The sequence below is a fragment of the Parasteatoda tepidariorum genome, chromosome 4, assembly GCF_982258835.1.
Source record: "Parasteatoda tepidariorum strain Cologne lab strain chromosome 4, Ptep-v5.0, whole genome shotgun sequence".
Classification (NCBI taxonomy): domain Eukaryota; kingdom Metazoa; phylum Arthropoda; class Arachnida; order Araneae; family Theridiidae; genus Parasteatoda; species Parasteatoda tepidariorum.
In genome coordinates, this window is record NC_141758.1 from 12240776 (window position 1) to 12262092 (window position 21317).

At 30.0% G+C, this 21317-nt stretch overlaps 1 long non-coding RNA gene across 1 annotated transcript; it reads left to right on the top strand.

Moving 5' to 3' along the window:
* Positions 1–933: 933 nt before the first annotated feature.
* On the top strand, positions 934–7366 carry LOC147810698 (uncharacterized). Its single transcript, XR_015432944.1, has 2 exons — positions 934–2588; positions 7223–7366. It is a non-coding gene; the product is annotated as an uncharacterized LOC147810698 (long non-coding RNA).
* Positions 7367–21317: the final 13951 nt, after the last annotated feature.

Sequence of the window (21317 nt, forward strand, 5' to 3'; positions counted from 1 at the left end):
TACAAGATATACCCTTTGAGTTTCTACCCATGTTTTGTTTTCATTGTGATGATAGCCACTGGAAGTTACCAAGACTTGTTGATTATTCTGCCACAGGTGATGATAAACAAATTTTCCAGAGTAGAAAAGAATTTTAACTGGATTTATAATGTAAATTTTTCTGTTTCACTAATTTTAGGGGATATTTCCGTATCTTAATCTGTCGCACTAACTACAATAGCCAAGCTACAAAATAGATGTAAACTTGAAGTTTTAAAAAAAAAAAAAACATAAATGATTGCCAGATGGTTACAAGTTATATCTTTCGAGTTGGTCCCTTTCTGTGATTTTTTTTCTTTCTTTCAGTTTCTCCGATACCAGAAGTTGCCAACATGTGCTGATTATTCTGCCGTTGTTCATTTCATTTATCCCCTGATTTAATGAATCAAATAAAAGGGGATGTTTCCCTATTTGAACTAGTTTGTGCCAACTAAAAATGTTGAAGCAAAAAACAAAAAATAAGATTTTGTACTTTGCAAAAATTTAAAAAGAAGTATGTAGTAGAAGTTTTCCTGAGGGTTGCTACAACTTATATTCTTTGAGTTACTCCCATTCTGAGATATTTAATTTTTCGTGGATCGCTGGAAGTTTATGAATATTTAGCCATAGGTAACAGCATAGAAATACTCATTAAACTTTTAATCCCCTATTAGGGTTACTTCTGTATTGTGAGCAGTTATGCCAACTGCTAACTTTTTAAAAGAATATGTAAAGGTGTGCGAAATGTAGCTACGAGTTATACTCTTCAAGTTGATCTCCGTCCGTTAATTTTTTTTAGTTCCTCCTGGTTGCTGCATGGAAGTTGCTTAGAAGATATAGTGATTATTCACCGGCAGATTTTTCTTTCTGTTTTGCCTACTCAGTACGAGATGGCATTTTTATTAGCCAAGACGAGACAAGTTTTATGTGTGAAACAGTCCTGTCATATTGTTATTAATTTGAGCTGTCTTATCTACTTACCTACTATTGTCTTATAAAGTATTAAAACTATTAGTTGTTGCATTTTTAAAACAGTTGAGTAGTAGCAGTTGTGATTCATGGCAGTTTCTTTTAACTTTACTTTTTTAAAGAACCGAGGGTTAAACACGCTTGATTGGTGTAAATTTTACAAGAGTTTATAGCAGATGGTTCTTCAGCCAAAATGTCGTGGAAGTATCGTCTTTACAAGCTATTGCAAGAGAAAATCTCACATGGACAAAATAGTCTTTTGACTATTTGTTTTGCAACATGATATCTTAAAAAAAAAAAAAAACACCCAGTTGAACATTTACTGGAAATTTTTCTTCCTATTTTTGAAACAGTTTTTGAAATTTATCAGTTAACACGATAAGGAAAATAATTGCACTAATTTTCAATATTAAATTATCTTTAGAATTATTCTTATTCAAGCTTTTATTTAAATTTACATTGCTGTTTAAAACTTTTTTAATTCTTTTATAGTTACTGTATTCTAAAAACATGCCTAGGCAGGGGTCTGTCTAGGCCGGATTTACTACCGTTTAGCGGTACCTTCACAAAATCAACTTTAGGAAAAACAGTAGTTTCACAAAATACTTTTTCTTATAATTTTATTTTTGTATTCCTTAAGAAACGATAAATCCATATTTTTGTGTTGATTTTTTAATATAGTTTTTAATTTTTCACAAATTATATCTAAATTTTCACAAAATAGGTACCTCTCAGAAAAACGTAGACAGACCCCTTGTAGGTGAAAAAGTTCAATTGAAATTTTTATTGCTAGATTTTTCTTTTAAACAATTTTTGTCTTGGTTTTTACTTAGCTTTTTACATTTCTAAAAAACTTTGTTTTTATTAAGTGTATGACACAGTAATTAAGAAGGTTTCTATTGACTTTATTCTTATCTGGAAAATATGATAATTGGAAAGCTGAGATGTAAAGCTTTAAAATTTTATTTTGAGAATTAAAATAGATTTTTCTGTTTTACATTTGTATATAATCTTTTGTTTTTGTTAGTAACACAGCATTTTAATAACATATTTCAAATAGATTATATTTTAGTTAATGTTGCTTTATGGATACTGCTTTGGAGAAAATATTATTCTTAGCATAGAAGCTTTGTTGTAACAATTATGATATTTTTTTTTCTTTCTATTTTACTTTATAACTTTAGTTTTTTTATAAGTATTTCTTGTTTAATTTTTTGTTTTCCCTTTAGCCCATTCCACTAATATAGATAAGCATGGAGTAATTTCTAATTATAAATAAACTTATTTATTCGTAAAAAATATTTATTAATGAATTTTTTTTAAAAAAAATTTTACTATAAATATATATTCTGCATTTCACCATTTTATTTAGCTAACATTCTGCCAAACCATTACTCCTTACCTCTCTAGTTCTGAATAATAAATGTGCCCGTATGAACAAAACAAAATATGTTTGAATAATTTCTGTGTTTTTAAACGTATTAACTGCATGAATTTTCTATTTTATAATCTATTGATGTACTTCTGAGGAAGATCTTTGGTAAAGATCTGGCTTTGAGTATGAAGCTCCATCAAGTCTCATTTGAAGGTTCCTGAATTAAGTATGTCTAAAGAAATAACTGTATTTGAATTGTTTCCTTTTTTCTTGTTCTTAAAAATGGGTAAAAAAAATTTCTTGAAGTTATAAACATGAACAAATCAACTGTTAAAAATTATTTCAAATAACTTTTACTGATATTAAAAATAGTAATTAAAAATTGTTTACATAGGCTGCCCATGCTTCAATAACAACAAATAAAAGTACTCAAAAACTTGTCTCTTAAAATGAATTATCATATATTGTAAATATATTTTGCATGTACTGTAGAATCCTAATGATTTGATGCACAATCATCAGCATTTGCACTATTCAACTAATTTATAATAAAAATTTCTGGTGTAAGATTCACCGTTAGTATCAAGTAGAATGGTAAACTGTTACTGTTTTTACCTCCACTATATTTGCTGTTCCAATGTTTTATTTCACTGGCACTTAAAAAATATGTGCTTTATCTGCATTAAATTAGTCTTTTTATTCGTAGTCCTCGATAAGTTTAAACAAATTCTGAAACTTCTATTTTGCTTTTATGAATTCTTCAGCGATCATACATGATGAATCATTTAAAGGCTGAGGCAAACCAAACATTTGGCAAACATTCAAATGAATTATAAAAGGAATAAACAACATCAATTGGAAATTCTCGGGGAATTAAGATTTATACAAATTGCTCAGCATTTCAAATCTCCGTGGCAGAATCGGAGCGACACGGCGACATTGTTGCAGAATTTTATATAGTTCTTGCAGAGAGATTTTCATAGCTGCCAACCCTTCTGCATTTTGCAGAAGCTATCCGCATATTTACTTATTTTAGCTATTTTTTTCTGCTTTTATGCTTAGAAGATAAGATCTTCTGCATTTTACCCGGTCGCCCGATAGCTAGTATTTTCTTTAAGTCAGACTGTATTGACTATACCCCACAGCAATGCTGAATGCGAAAGGGTGTTTTCTGTGGTAAAAAAACTAGGACTCAATTCTGCTCATCAATGTCTGATGAGCAGTCTGCTCAAAAAACTTTTAATAATTAAGTCTAAAGAAGAAATACATTGTTTTGAAAGAATTTTTAGTAAAAGCAAAAGGTGCTACTAAAGGATCTTTGCAAAAAAAATTTTTTTTAATGTAATTCTTTCTCCATAATTTCCATTGAGTTTATATATAGTGCATACTATTATAGTGTAATTAAACTAATTTTAATATGTCTTAAAATTTTATATATTTCCCTTTAATCAAGAATTAATAAATGAATATAGTACCCTCAAGTAGCTGGTCAAAATTTTTAAAATTTTTTTTTACCTTTTCTTGTTTTAAAAAAAGGGGGAGTATTTTTTTAAAAATAAATTTATTAGTAATTAGTATGCAGTTGCGAGCCTTCTGCATTTTTCTTGTCTATCATCTGCATTTTTATAACTAGAGGTTGGCAGCTATGGATTTTTCTCTTGAAAAGAAGAAAATATTGCATTTCTTTTTTACAGAAATATTTGAACATGCAATATTTGAATCATGCATTTTTATAATCAGTTTTTTGGCACACTCAATTTTCACCGATAATATCATAAATCACCGTAACGTTTCGATGATATTTTCGGCAGTTATTGATACTGATTTTCATTTGGTTCTTAACCATCTTGATATATTTAAACAATATGGAAAACTCGAATCGTGCATTTGAGTATCTATTTTTTAAGGCTATCTATTTATTTTTTTGAAATTCTATCTAATTTTTGGAAGTTATAGATGTTGATTTCTCCTTAGTTTTTAAATCTAATATTTTTTTATACGATATTATTTATTACAACCTAATTTGAAAGTGTAACACGCTTTTGAGGAGTCCAATTTACGTAATTACATCATATATATTTTTTTTTGGGGGGGGGGGGCAATTGCTACTACGGATTTCATGATATTTAATATTTTTTTATTGTGATGATTATTTACAAAATGCGAAAAAGCTAATAAAGTGTGTCTTCCCACCAACAAAATGTGAGAATATCACCCATAATATTAAAAAAAAATTATTTCGTGTTAAATTAAGAAAATCATTATTATTATTTTTTGTTAACACAGCGTATTAGCCATTTTAAATTAGCAACATGTGTGTTTGTTTGTATTAAATGTATTTTGCAATTAGATATTAGTGCTGGAGAGTTTAGTCGCATATAGTTCAAAAACATTCTGCCACAAGATTTCAAATTATCCTTGTTTTAATTTTAAAAAAAACCAATTGTATATATGTTTATATTTATTTATTTATTTGTGTACATATGCAGTTTTCTACAATTCCGCATATGAGAAATTGAACTTTCAATATTGTTAACTTTAATCAATGATTTTATATCTATGACTATACCTATGATATTTTCTATTTATATGATATATCTGTCTATGATACTTTATTTTTATAAAGTATCATAGTATCACATTATGGGTGATATTCTCATATTTTGTTGGTGGGAAAACACACACTTTATTTGCTTCTTTGCATTTTGTAAATAATCATCACAATAAAAGAAATATTAATAATCACTTTTATTTTTATAAAGTTTTTTTTTTCAATAACTTCTGCACTATATTATAATGCTTACATTAAATGAAAAAATTTTTGATTTCATACTGTTTGAAAACATCTTTTATCTAAATATCTTATTTTTACCAAGTGAATGTTTTTGTGTTTATTATTTGGTGTTAAAGTATTCATGATTAAAATGTTTTAAAACACGATTCATTGTGTATATCAAGGTTGCAAAAAATGCTTACTTTTTTCTAAAAGAGTTAGGCTGACTAGTCTTCATTAATTTATTATAATTTCTTGCATTATACTGTATACATTTAGCATACTTATGTTCAAACTTTTTATTTTAACAAAAACTATTAAGTAAAATTTATGTTAAATGTCTAATATTGCAGAAAACTTATATATCTTGTAAGTTAAGTAGTTCATGCAATGGAAATTATCATTACTACAAACTATATGAATTACAGTTTGACAAAAAAATATATATTTGTTTTCACATCTTTAAATAAGTTAAAGCTTTTTTTGATATATCTGCTCTAAACTTGTTCAAAAAAATATTTTTTTAATTTTTTTGCAAGGGTGTGGAAAGTTGGTAATTTTGTTTTGATCATATATATATATGCAGCATTAAGAACGATAATTTCTAATTAGTTCCAAGATTAAAATTATTATTTTGTTAAACAATTTTAAGTTTAAAGCTGTTCCTCCGAATTGTTTCTATAGTCCAAAATTGCTATACTGCATTACTCCAAACATTCTGTCATGTTGCTACAATTAACTAACACCATTGTGTTCCTTTCATTTTATCAAATTTTTCGACAAAATATTTATTAAAATATTTCTCCAAAAACTGTGTTTTGTGTGTAAAGTTTTTTTTTTTTTTTTTTTTTAAATTTTTTTATCCTGTCCTTTTAAAGTGGTTTAAACAAATAAGGTATTTACTGCCTCCAAGCAACCTGATAGTAACACACTAGGGTCAAGGAACACAGAACCTATTTTTCCCACCCTGGAAGTTAATGCCCCACCATTACTAAGAATTTCGTTGTGGAAATGAATTTCTAAATCTCCAAACAGCTTTCTAATGTATTTTGGAGTAAAGTGTTAAGTCTTAGCAGTGATTTTCCAGTAATTAAAGAACTTTCAAGTTAACCATTTTTTGTTTAAAAAAGCATTAACAGAGGCAATTGTAAAATGTAATTCTTCACTTGAACTAAATAATATATAGTTTAATAAATTACTGAATTTGTTAAAATTACTCCTTTTGTATATTAAAGATACTGTTTGTGTTAAAAGGCATAGTATTTTTACTGTTTTAATAAATGAGAAATTAAAAATTACATAACTGAAACTAATGGAATTGTGTTTCTGAACTACAAAGTTCTTGCAAAATATTCTGAAGAGGAATGAAAATTGCAGCTAAGGAAAGAGCAAGAAAAAAATGAGAGAGGAAAATAAAATTCTGATGATAAGTAAATAAACAGAAAGTATAGAGCAACTTTTAGGAGAACTTCACCTGACAACAGGCACGTGTCGTGGCAAGTACTGTGGTTATGAGAAAAAGTCATTTCAAATAGGGGTGTTTTGTGAATAGTTTTGTCTTGATTTCAGATCACCGGGGGTAAACCAATTGACACCTTTATTTCTCCATTGTTCCCCCATTAGAAATGTGCTCTTACTTGTTACCATAGCAGCCGACAACACCAGACTAAAAGCCTCGAGGAGTTCTCCTCTGAGCCACACAAAAAATAATTTTATGTTTTGTTTATAACTTACTGCTGGCTTCAATGTAAGATTTAGCTAGGATAAAAAAGTTTATGAAATACTATTCTAATTCAGATTTGTGCTGTATATGTATGTCATTTTGTCGTGTAATATGTGACTAAAATTTGTGAAATAGATTTTCTTATATCTAAATATTTGGATGTACTCAATCGATATATATTTAGTAGAAATTCCATGAAAATAATAAACAGTTTTAATAATTTTTTTTTTACATTTTATTTAACTCTGTATTTTATCTAGTCAGTATTGCTTCGTTTTAGAAATCTACTGTTGGTTGAAACATTTTAATATTATTGTCCGGCATATTTTTTTTTCACATGCTAAAATAGTTATTTGTTTTCCAGGTACATTGCAGTGAAGAGGTGATACTAACAGCGGGGTGGAAGAAGTTATGAATAGATATATTTCTGATCTGTGGCGATGTGTTATAATTGTAAATCTGTATATTGTATGATAGTTGTAAAATAAATAAAACTTAATAAATCTTATTTGATTTAATGTTTTTTTCTGTATTTAAAATTATTAAGTTAACTGTTCTTCTGGATTAAAAATTGTAATTTTTACGAACATATGACTTAGAAAAATTTTAATTTTTGTAAGTAAACAAATCAAATGGTAAATTTGGTTAATATATATATATTTTTTTACTTCGTGTGTGTGTTAAAGTAAATTTTAGTTAAATTTTTCAAGCTAAAAACTAAAAAATATGCATTTAAAAAAAAAAAATAACCCAAAAGCATTCTAGAAGAGTAGATAATTTCAAGCAAGCAATTTGGAAACATGGATTTAAGGAGAGCAGTAGACTTCTTAATTATTAATTTGAACTAAAAAAAATAATATTTTTTCCATAGGGGTTTGGAAAATCATGTAAGTATTGAGTAATTTTTTCTCCTACAATTCTTTATATTACAAACTTTTAGGCATGAAAAATTTTAAAAATTCCTGAGAGACATGAAACTTCGTAAATAAACTAGTATGTTGCTGTGAAGAGGTAGTAAGATTTGCATTCCATATTCGTTGAGTTATAATTTGAATTGTAAAAATTTATAAAAAGTGTGAGATTAAAAACAAAAAGCTTTTTCTAGAATTCTTAAAAAAAAGCATTAATATTGGCTGTTTTGCTTTGTTTTAGTTTGATAAGAATTAAAAGTTTTTTTTAAATAAAAAATAAATGCTATATTTTTTAGTGTAATTAGTGCAGCGTAAACATTAAAATACGGAATGGTTTCTTCCCTTCTTAGTTAAAAAAATTAAAATTACGTTAAAATTGAAATTAATTTAGTTAAATTTACGCGAAAAATTTATTAATTCACCTAACTCAAAATAAACGTAAAAAATATTGATAATAATACGTAAATTGTACGGATTAAATCCGTTTGTATTTTGGTTAAAATAACGTTAAATGTGCGTTATTTTAATAAAAATAAGCGTTAAAAACACGTAATTATTCATGGTGAAAGAAACGAATTTATAGAACCAAAAATAAACGTAAATAGTTGGTGAAAAAAGCGTAAAATATGCGTTAAAAAAGAAACCTGCTTGGTTAAAATCACGTGAAAAATTGGTCACGAAATTCACCTTGGTCAAAATAAAGGCAAAAATCCGTCATTTTTACGTTAAAAACAGCCCAAATATTAACGTTTTTTTAACTAATTCTAAACTACCACTTGAATCGTAAATAAAACGCTTTGAAAAAACGTTTTTTTGCTCTAAACCTTGTGGCATTTTAACGTTATTTTCACGTAATTAATACTTATCTCTGCTGCATGGGAAATATTTGTCTTTTAAAACCTTTCACTCTATAATAATTATTAATTCTATAATAATCTTATAATAATTATTCTGTAATTGTAATTCTAAAACTAATTGATATAAAGCGTTAGTGTGTATATATTAAATGTCTTCCATCGGCGGAACCCCGACATTACGATTAAAGTTTATTAAGGTAATTACGAATATTATAACCTAAAAACAGACTATTTTTAAAATATTTAATTCGAGGAATGTAGATTTTTCCTCGTTTTACCATTTTCAATCTTAAATAAGGTTTTATATCCGACAGTTAAGTTTGCAGTCCTTGAGTTATATCTAATCTAGTTTTGAATAATTTTTGGTGTATATACATAAGCTGAAAATGAATAAGATAAGCCGAATTATGGTTTACTTCTAAATGAACTGATCAATTTGGAAAGCATTTTTCAAGAATGTTAAGTATCCAAATGACTTAATTTATTGAATTTAAAAAAATTTTTTCAAAAATATCCGCAAGGCAGGTTTGTATATTTGGGGCTGATGATTATGAAATCTAACACAAAACTGTGAGATCGGGGGCTCTATTCCAGCTGATGGCAGTTTTTAATTATTATTTCTTAATACTGAAAAATGTTTTTCGTATTTTTTTAAGTATGCATGTTAATAACTAGTAATTTAACAATTATTTAAAGAACTGGAAGGCTCCGCTACCTGTTCATTTTACTCACTAACCCTCGTGGTTGCTTCTGCATTCATTGCAGGTTTAGAGGAAAAACCGGTTTATTTCCCTTTTTTTCTACAAAAATTACGATTGAATTATCATTTACATTTTGAAGGTGATTAAATTTAAGTAAATCAATAAAATTCGTACCAATCAATAAAATTGGAAAATTGGTACCTGCCGCAGAGTTATTACTCAATAAAGTTGGACTCAAGGGATAGAGCATTCTCCTCAGAATGAGGTGCACCGAGTTCGAATCCCAGTGATGGCTGAGTGATATGAATTCCACACCCGGCTTTTACCGACCACAGTGCTGACGTGAAATATCCTCAGTGGTAAGCGGATCATTTCTTAGAGTTCCCTTGGTATCAGACTAACCGTAAGAGGATTTCGTGGTTTTCTTCTCCATGTAACTCAAATGCGGGTTATCAAAACGTCCTCTACGAATGCAAAAATTTCTTCCACTACTTAATCCTGGAGTTCTCTTGTCTGCTGGATTAGGTTCAAAATTACAAGGCTACGGAATTAAACATTAGTAGTAGTAAGCTCGAATTTTTGGAATTTTTTCTAGTTGTGCATAAATTTTTTATTGTTTGAGTTGCATTGTTTGAGTAGAATATTTAATTGAGAACACTGTAGAATCTTATGATGGATGTGCATATATTGTTTATTTATTCAGATATCACTTTTATATTTTCTCTTTGTTAATATTTGAATCATTATAAATTTTTTATCAGAACAAATATGTCTATGTCATATTAATTATTTTTCGTATATTAAAAATTATTGCTTATTTTCAAAATTATCTTAGCCCCCCTGTCGGGGCATTGCTGACCCCCTGTCGGGCTAAGTCTAGCGCCACTCTTGGTTTATATTATTTCGTATTCTAAGTTTTTTTTTCTTGCTTGATATTGACATCTGCCATCGTTTATAATTGATATTTTTGTTGAAACATATACGCTTAATGAAATATAATTTATGCATTTTTAAGGAAATATATACAATGCGCAAAATGAAAACGATATCCCCCTGAATAACTTTTGTTCTAATGATCGGATTTTCACTTACTTAATACCAATCCTAATGGGCTATCTAATTAGTATTGACTATTAAGTTAATTCGATACAAAAATGCAGTTTCTCTTAACAAACATGTGTTTTGTTACATATTTGGATTTTAGATCCTAAATATAGGGGTTGACGCAATCTGATAATTTTGGTTCTAATAGTTTAATCAGGAGAGAGCGGTTGAAAGTTTGGTCTTCCTAATGTTAATTTCACCTTATGCGTTTATGGTTAGATTTTTATTCCCTTGGGGACTGTTGATTCGGAAAAAGCATTCGTACAAAATCAGAATCAAGTTGTAATTAAATAAAAAACGGTAACTTAAATGTAGTCGTTGCTAATTTGACAGACTTACATTGCTTTTACTTTAATTATTGTTAGTTTAACCATATATGTAATCAATGTTATTTCAAAGTATTACTAAATAGCTTTATTTTGAACAAAGTAATGGTGAATTAAATAAATCTAGCAATTATAACTCCCCCCACAAATAAACTGCTAAAGAAATACTTTGATTACCAGTTTTATCTTTTAACCCTGATTGATACGGTTTTATGCTGGCACGTATTTGTGACAGTCGGCTCGAAAGGGTTAAATACAGCTGGTCAAACGCTGATTATAAAGTATAATACACTTGATTTTGTTTTATATGATTACATTCTATTTAAATTGATATTAGATGAGAATACATCTACTATATACCTCTCATCTTATTCATGCCAACAAATAAAATTCGTTTGATACGAAAGAACTTTTTTTAGTGAATATTTTCTTATATATTCTTCATTGAGAAAAGCGCTTAGAATGGTCAAACTCTCCTGTAAAATACTTGACGGCTTTAATGTCATCTATTCTCTTAAGACACTTATGTCGACCACTCTCTACTCAATACATAAACCTTGATATTTTCAGTCGAAAACATTTCACTGCTAACTGAAACAAGTTGGCATCTAAGAGCTGTTCTTGATTTTATCTATGTAACGAATTACAAAATAATTGCAATTTTTCAAATCTACCAGTATTTTAAAAAATATACACATTATATTATTTTATTTTTTAAGAAGCCTAATAGAATTTTGTTTACAGCATCAAAAATACTTAAAAGATTCACTATATGCTGAATCTTTTGGTGAATATTATTAAAATACAAATATTCTTCTCTCGTCCACCATATAGGGATATGGCAGGCGACTGATAATTGTCGAAGCTTAATACGTTTTTGCTGATTTAATTATTCAATCGTAATTACAGCTATGATTTCGATTTATTCTTCTTTCTAAACACATAGAAAATCCCATAAATATTCACCCATGCAGATCTACATGAAATGCCCATCAACTCCTATCTATTAGTCTTGTAGATAGATGCGTATCATACGTTGAATTTTATTTTTAACCATTAACCATATTTTTTTATCGGAAGACCATATCAATATATATGGGTATCCCATTTATCCCTTTCTTGAGATAATTTACATGGGGAGCCCATGTAGATTCTTATGGGTAGCTTATCTGAGCACAAATGGATTTTTCCTGCTGTTTTAAAATTTAGAGGACTACGCACTTAGAACCTAACCGAGATAATGCGGAACTAACAGTTGGTGGAGAAATCGTATTTTTTACTAAAACATTCTATTTAACACGTAAACAGCCGTTTAATTTTAGTGTTTTAAATTAAATACAAATGAAATATTTCAGAAAGCACATTAAAAAAACATAATTGTTATTTTATTTTTGATGTAAACATTGTGGGGCCAGAACGGTATCCCTTATGCTTAACATTTTCTTACTCAGAAAGTAGAAAATCGTTCAGACTGAAATTAAATTTTTAAGTGAAATCATTCCTAGCATACGTTTACAAGGAAATAACAATTTAATTTTGAATTAATCCCGATTTGGGTACTTGCAATTCAAAAAAGAAGTGATTTTAACTAACCTTACCTGGAAGTGCCATCACGCGTGCTTGTCGAACCTGATTGGCTTTTGATACCACGATTTTTTGCAGGTATTTCAATGAATAAAAATATAAAGAAAAATGCTAATTTTTGTTGTAAAAATTGTTGTTTTATATTATTTCGTATTCTAAGTTTTTTTTTTCCTTGCTTGATATTGACATCTGCCATCGTTTATAATTGATATTTTTGTTGAAACATATACGCTTAATGAAATATAATTTATGCATTTTTAAGGAAATATATACAATGCGCAAAATGAAAACGATATCCCCCTGAATAACTTTTGTTCTAATGATCGGATTTTCACTTACTTAATACCAATCCTAATGGGCTATCTAATTAGTATTGACTATTAAGTTAATTCGATACAAAAATGCAGTTTCTCTTAACAAACATGTATTTTGTTACATATTTGGATTTTAGATCCTAAATATAGGGGTTGACGCAATCTGATAATTTTGGTTCTAATAGTTTAATCAGGAGAGAGCGGTTGAAAGTTTGGTCTTCCTAATGTTAATTTCACCTTATGCGTTTATGGTTAGATTTTTATTCCCTTGGGGACTGTTGATTCGGAAAAGCATTCGTACAAAATCAGAATCAAGTTGTAATTAAATAAAAAAACGGTAACTTAAATGTAGTCGTTGCTAATTTGACAGACTTACATTGCTTTTACTTTAATTATTGTTAGTTTAACCATATATGTAATCAATGTTATTTCAAAGTATTACTAAATAGCTTTATTTTGAACAAAGTAATGGTGAATTAAATAAATCTAGCAATTATAACTCCCCCCACAAATAAACTGCTAAAGAAATACTTTGATTACCAGTTTTATCTTTTAACCCTGATTGATACGGTTTTATGCTGGCACGTATTTGTGACAGTCGGCTCGAAAGGGTTAAATACAGCTGGTCAAACGCTGATTATAAAGTATAATACACTTGATTTTGTTTTATATGATTACATTCTATTTAAATTGATATTAGATGAGAATACATCTACTATATACCTCTCATCTTATTCATGCCAACAAATAAAATTCGTTTGATACGAAAGAACTTTTTTTAGTGAATATTTTCTTATATATTATTCATTGCGTAAAGCGCTTAGAATGGTCAAACTCTACTGTAAAATACTTGACGGCTTTAATGTCATCTATTCTCTTAAGACACTTATGTCGACCACTCTCTACTCAATACAAAAAGCACTAACTGAAACAAGATAGCATCTAGGCCGTAGCCAGGATATTTTTTCGGGGTGGGTGGGGGGATATGGTAAGAGAAGCAAGAACCGTTTCAGACATGCAAAGTAGGTGAAAAACGTTGAAACAAATATTTTTTATTCTGTTGTTTGCAAAACTTAAACTAGTAATTAAAAAATACTACATAATACTTATTTTTCAATTAATATTACATAATAATTATAATCAATTTGTAAACAAAGTTTACAAAGATATGCTACGGGGATTAGAAGAAAATTTTTCGATTACTTTTTTAGGACAAACCAGAATATTCCGAAGTATGCTTAATAAAGTTAGTTAATAAAAGGTTTGATTCGACAGTTTTTGTTTTTCTTTTTACTGAGAGGCTCAAAGAAAGACTAAATAGTTTGAATTCCAGAATTTCGGGGGGTGGGTTGTCCCAACCCCCTCCCTCTTGGTTACGGGCCTGTCTACGAGCTGCTCTTGATTTTATCTCACTCATACCCGCCAACTCTTCCGGTTTTCCCGGAAGAATTTTTTTTTCATATTTAAAGTGCTAGCAAATTTCACTAAACTTTTTGAATTATATTAATAATTATAAATGAGTTTGACCACCACTACATATAAATAATTACAACAAATATATAGAAGCCAGGTACTCCGGTGCACCAATTAATTGTTTCCGCAGTTTACGACAGCGAATTTCAACCTGATTAAAATATAAATATATTTTTGAGGAAGATAGTGTTTCGGTAATTGTTTTACTACCGCTTGGTAAATCCATTCTCGAAACGAAAGAATGTTGGTAGGTATGCTCACTTCTTCTTCTGCTGATATGATATAATAATTGAGACTAATTGGCTTTGGCAAAGAAAAAGATTCGAGTGTTGGCTCTGAAGCCTCTGTTAAATTACAGTCAAATCTGAGTATGTAAAAAACACTTATTTGTGGTTTTAACTGCTTAATAAAAGAAAATAGGAGTAAAAAAAACTGCTAATTGATGCCTTCGTAATTGTAGCAGTACTAGTAATAGTTCATTTACGTCGCACTAGAGCTGGGAACAATGGGCTATTGGCGACGGTCTGGGAAACATCCCTGAGGATGATCCGATGACATACCGATGATCCAATTTATGACTTTTTTTTAAATTACATTTTCTACAAAGAGTATGAAAATATGCACTAAAATGGTAATAGCAAAACACCTAGCAATAGAAAGGCAAATCATCTGAGCGTCAAAATTAAATTGTAGTTAAATTATTTTAAACACGCTTTCAAAACACATTATACTGACATAAACCCGTAATTTTTGAAAATGAAATATGTCCATTTTGATTTTTTTTTCTTACGTTTTTAATAATCATTGTTGCATTTCGAAGTTTTAAGAATTTATAGAATAAAGAACATCACCCAAATTGATTTACCTTAACCTATATTTTTAAATTCATTCAAACATCAATACTTCAAAGCCTTGGACTAAGACAACTTTCGACTTTCAAAAATAATGGCTACTTTAAGATGAAACATCATCATTTATGTAGTTTACTCAGCATTTATTTTAACTTAAACTTAGTTTTGAAAACTGAAAACAATATTTCCTTTTGCGAAACTTTTAAAGAACTAAAAAGCTTCTGTCACTTATCATTAAAAATTAGATAGAGATTTGTTAAACAATCGAGAAAATTGTCTGTGCGATGTAAAGTGTAATGACAAGAGTTACTTTTAAGTGACTTCGTGTAAGTAGATTTCCCTATGACCGTTTACAGACAACAAAAGACGTAGATCGGCATTATTTTCTCTGTTTTATGCACATATATTGCTTAATTCAATAGCACAAGTGAAGTTAGCGAAGGAAAAAGACATTTCCATTTTGAAAATTGAGGCAGAAACTTATTTTTAATTAACTTAACAGATAAAGTTGCCTCGGAAGGTAGCGTAACGCGAATTTGAAAATTATGTATCTAAATTGTTTTAGCTCAATAGTCTTTCTTACAATTATTATTTATCTAACTTTAAATAATTAACGTTAGAAAATAATATCACTTTTTTGCCTTATATATGCATTAAAAAAATAACGATCGAAGATTCAGTGAGTTACGCCCCGCAGTGAACTGATCGTTAAGACGCGGTTCCCTGAAGATCACCGAAGTCAAGCATAGCTGGCTACTGTTGGGTGACCACTTTGATCAGCTTGCGATGGAACCGAGGGCGTGCGATATTGGTCTCGTTAAACAATTCTACCGTAAGGTACACAACTTCGCGAGCAAAGATACCGGAGAGAGAGAGTACCATGCCTTCTGCAAAGGATTAAAATTGTGATGGTCTGTCTTCGGATAATCCTCTGGGATGCTTCACAGACAATCACATATAGTCCATAGTGTAACTCTAATGCGACGTTAATAAATTACCACTACAACTACTAAAATCTGAGTTAAAATAATATTTTTTTGTCATAAGCGTTGAATAACCGAGTAATAACGGGTAACAAAATTTATTTGTGGTAGACATTAAACTTTGAACCCAACTCAGAAGGTAAAGGGTGAAGCAAATGGTAAAATATCCGGGGTGAAATATTGAAAAAAAGTCGCTTTCATGAGTAATTTTTGGACTGAAACTACTTTTCCTTTTCATTACATAAAACGGGAAACAACCAAAACCTTCCTTGGGAAACTTTATTAGGTGGCCGTCTACCACTAAGGATGTTTCGTTATTTCATGTCTCTACTGTGGTTGTCGGGAGTCTATAAATAGTACGATTTGACCATTTGTTGCCTCATTGAGACGCTTTCTCTCATGAGCCGTATCTGTCCAATTATTATCCTTTAACCCTTTCGCGCCGACTGTCACAAATACGTGACAGCATGAAACTGTATCAATCAGGATAAAAAGATAAAACTGGTAATCAAAGTAATTCTTTAGCAGTTTATTTGTGGGCGGAGTTATAATTGTTTGATTTATTTAATTCACCATTACTTTGTTCAAAATAAAACTATTTAGTTATACTTTGAATTAACATTGATTATATATATGATTAAACTAACAATAATTAAAGTAAAAGCAAAGTAAGTCTGTCAAATTAGCAACGACTACATTTAAGTTACCGCTTTTTATTTAATTACAACTTGATTCTGATTTTGTACAAATGCTTTTCTGAATCACCCGTCCCCAAGGGGTTAAAGATTGCACATTAACACAAACATTTCATCAATTATCAAAATAGATTTTCCGTGCCTAAAAAGATTAAGCAGTTTTACTAAATATTCTTCTCCACCTTATAATAGATTAGCTTTAAAAATTAAGGTGGAAAGAGCACTCAGAACAAGTCACCCATGATCAAAACCGGTTAACACGTAAATGATGAAAGCAAAACAAATTTGAATTAAAAAAAAGAGCAAAGTAGCCAACGGAAAAAGTGGAAAAGAAATAAAAATTAAAACATGAAAGATAAGAAACTACGGTAGCCGATGGTAAAAATGGTGATCAAAACGAAACAAATCAAGGCAGGATATATTTCTGTACACTACGGAAGCCCTTTATTCAATTCTGCTTTGAGTCTCTTATAACAAAACTGTTTTGTCATCATTATTCACGTGTTGGTGGTTCATAATATTGGGCGTCTTGTTTTGAACGCTCGAAATACTTTTTCCATCCTAATTTTGGAAACTAATAAAGTTTTTTCAATGATAAGTATATCTTAGGCAAAGTATTTCAGGCATCGTTGCGATTGGGATTTGTAAATCCTTGCTTATAAGAAAAATATAAGTAGTAGCTTATCTATAACACTGTCTGAATAAAAATAATGTGGTGGCTCATGAGTACCTACCTTTCAATTTGGTGACCCAGGCGCGAATCTCAAATACGAATTCTGCTCCCGGAATGAATCGACCACAGTACTGACATAAAAATATCCTCAGTGGTACACGGATCGATGGTTAGAATTTGCGTTTTCGTCGGACAGTGGTGGTTTTCCTCTCCAAGCAACGTAAGTTCGTGTTAGCTATTTACAGCTTGTTTTCCTAATGTTTGATCCAGGTGGTCCTTTCTCTTCTTAATTGGGTTTAAAATTACAAGGCTACGTGGTTGAACATTGATAGTCGTAAACTCAGAATAGGGTCGAATGTTTAACACGTTTTATAAAATAAAATATACGAACATTATGTCCATGTAAATAGTTATTTGAATATTTGCTATTTAAAGAAAAATAGAGATCGTTAATAAAAAATCCAGTAGCGCGTTTCCCATTACATTCAAAACTCGCTTAACTAACATTATTATAATATATTCAGTTATAAATATAATTTAATTTAGCTGTTATCAATACTAAATTAGTCGAAAACAGCTCTCATATCGTTAAGCCTTTATTTACGGTTCACACTGTCACTCCAGTTCCAGAATCAATTAGTACCACTACACCGAAATGAATGTTTTAAATTCCTTTCGAAGGATTTTAAATTATTCCAATAAACACGTTCACTTGTATTTGGCAGATAAGACATCCAAAAGCGCTTCATTTCCTTGTGTGCTTACCCAAACAGCAATTATTCACAACCCAGTACACGTTGATGGGGAAAATTTCATAAACTTGTTAATACATTTGGGAAAGACTTACCAGTATCGCCAAATCCTGAGTTTATCGCCAAGTTTTCAACGATAATGCGTTTTAATGAGTACGGATCTTCAAGTTAGAAGACGCGTTAACTCACATTTAAGACCCCATTGTCGTTCGAACTCAAGTAATCTATTTATAATGAGGACATTTCGTAGGAAATGGAAATGAACCAACAAAAGGAGTTTATTGGTTTGCAGTTAGTTAAAATCGAACGTAAATAAATAAATATTTTATTCATTATTTATAAATGAGTAAAAGAGTGAAACTTTTTTTTTCTTCAGGTTTTGAGCCTTATTTTTCCGTGCCAGTGCTGAATGATAAATGATTGAAAATTTAGTCTCAATTATTCAGTTTGACATTTTATTTTTAATCTCAGACCCAATGTACCTAATTAGTTATAATTGATATTTATGGTTTTTAAAGAATTTTATTCAATAAAAAAAAGAAATGCAAGGGGAAATTAAACAAAACAGATGGATCTGTGACACAAAACTTAAATTTTATGTTGTCGAGAAAAATTGCTTCTTAAGTTTTTCTGTTTATTATAGTGTGTTTCAGGAGTTATAACTGTTATAAAAAAAAATAATAATTCAGAACAACTGAGACAGTGACTTTCAAGATGACTCGGAGCTTAGAAAGCTCTCCTCCTCATTAACCCGTTTCGTCCCGAAGTTAAAAATTGAAATGATACAAAAAGTGGTTTTATGGAAAAAGTGGTATAATATATTATCGAAATTAATTGTTTTTTCTACTCTTAGGGCATTCAAAAAGTCTTTGATAGATCAAAAAGTACTTGTTCCTTAGAATTCTAGATCTAATCAGAAATAACTAAATCATTGTGGTATCTGAGAATCTTTTAATTCACCCAGATAAATGAAAATACTGAAAAAAGTTTCCCACCACAATGAATGCCTTTGAAAAAAGAATAATGATGCTGGGCGTTAGCCGGTTAAGGCAACCCAGAAATGGCTATTCGATTCAAATTTTGCTCGTGGCTCAAACAACCTTAGCGCAATTATAACATATTGTCAATGAAGGGATAAAACAAGCGACTAAAAATGTAAAAGGTGTTAGAAACTCTTGATACTTTTTTTTCCATTTATCCCTTTTAACGTAAAGTTTTTTTGGAAAAAAAATTGGCCAAAAAAAATTTTTTTTTAATGTAAAAAAAAAACATACTTTAGAACATTGTCTTCTATTTTGGTGAACAATTTTGATAGACTGCGCTTTTGTTGTAGGTTATATTCAGAGATGCCAACTGCTCCGGACATGCCAAAATAATTATTAAAGAAATGGTGAATAACTACAAAGCATATTTTGCAAATATTTGACTACTTTTGCTTGCTTTTTAGAAGGTATACCACGACACAAGTACTAATTATTTAGAAATAGTGGTGGATAAAAATCTACTAAATTGAATTTATTAAACCAAGAATCACAATTGATAAAATACCATTTTAAAATATATATTTGCTGTCCGGTGCAAGTTGGCATATCTGTATATTTTATTCTTGAATAAATGAGCGTTAGAGCCTACAATCCTATGTAAATGATAAATATCAATAAAACGATTTTTTCTTAGCTTTCACATTGTTATTTTCAATTCTAATATGAAAAATTAAAGCAGCATAAAATACAACGCCGCTCGAATTATCTCGAGTGTACAGAATAAGGGGTTAATCATTCGATCGTAACTACCAGTATGACTTTCATTTTAAATTATAGATGTATAAAACAAAAGTATAACTGCATACGCAGCCATCTCGAGCCGTTACTGCCTCGTACTCCTCCAAATTTTCCATCCTCATCACTTCCAATGCCATTAGTACCAGTCGCCCTAGGGCAAATTTCAGATCAGAGGTCTAGTGCCCGCTTGCGCGGGCAGGTACGTTGCCAAAATTACACGATCCAGTCACTGCGTTGATTTTCAATATTAAATCAATATAGACAGCACAACACAACATGGACATAGAGAAATGCCCGAAGCAAGATTCGAACTTCAAATCTTCATGGTATGAGTCCAACTCCTTGTCCACCATTCTGTTCGGTCGGCTAAATCGTCACTTTATTTTTGATTATCTAGTCTTTATTCTACTTTCTTCATTCTAGTTCATTACAATCTCCCCCACTGCACTACGATAGAGTCTCGAGTTAAGGAAACATTTTCCTCACAGATTTAAGGAGTTGGTGTTTCGTCACAAAACAATTTTGTGACGAAATGATTCTCAAAATTAACGAAATATTACTCAAAGATTGACGAATCGTCAAACATGAGAAATTTATTTTAGAGTATTATGTTAAAAAGAAATATTTAGCATTTCTTTTACAGAGTTCGGTTTTCTTTTAGGCATCGATTTTTTATATAACACTTTCAACGAGGTCGGGTTGGCAGGACACTGGACTCACGTTTTTGAGAATGGAAGTTCGATTCCAGCCGGTCGACGTGTAGTAAATAGTGACTGGTGCAAGTTAAAACTGCCCAGTAACAAAGTCCTTCATATTCCTATCACAAACTAAACATTTGGGGGTACTGAACTGGAGATTAATCGTCCTCTGGTTCAGGTCAAAATGACGATCTGTGGATGAATGAATGAATCTGCCCTATAAAGTGATGTGACGTGTGGGTGAAACAGAAGTCGAATTCTTGGCTATACTTTTCGCCACTTGGAAACAGGAACAATATCACCCCTTGCCTTAATGGCCTATGACAACAATAACATAACACTTTCAACGGTTGAACTGAGGAGCCACAGAACATCCAAAAATCCCTGAAACCTAAAGCCAAGAAATTTAAATTACCAGTGAATGCGTTGATGTTAACAGACGATTATGACTATGGGAAAAGATACAAAATTTGGCGAGTAATCGGTAGATATAGCCAACACCTCATTTTTAATACTAAATAATGTGGCTACAAATTAATTGCCAAAAAGGCAGAATTTAATATAACCCTGCAACCGAAACATTTATGTAGTTGGAGAAAAAAAAGTAGCTCAAAGAAAAATAAATTTTGAGAGTGGATTTGCGGCTAACACCAAATTATTAAGTTATACACTCGAATAGAATTAAAAAGTTAACTGTTACATTGTTTGGAACATTACATTGTTTAGGAAAAGAATAAAAATATTTATATTCGATTT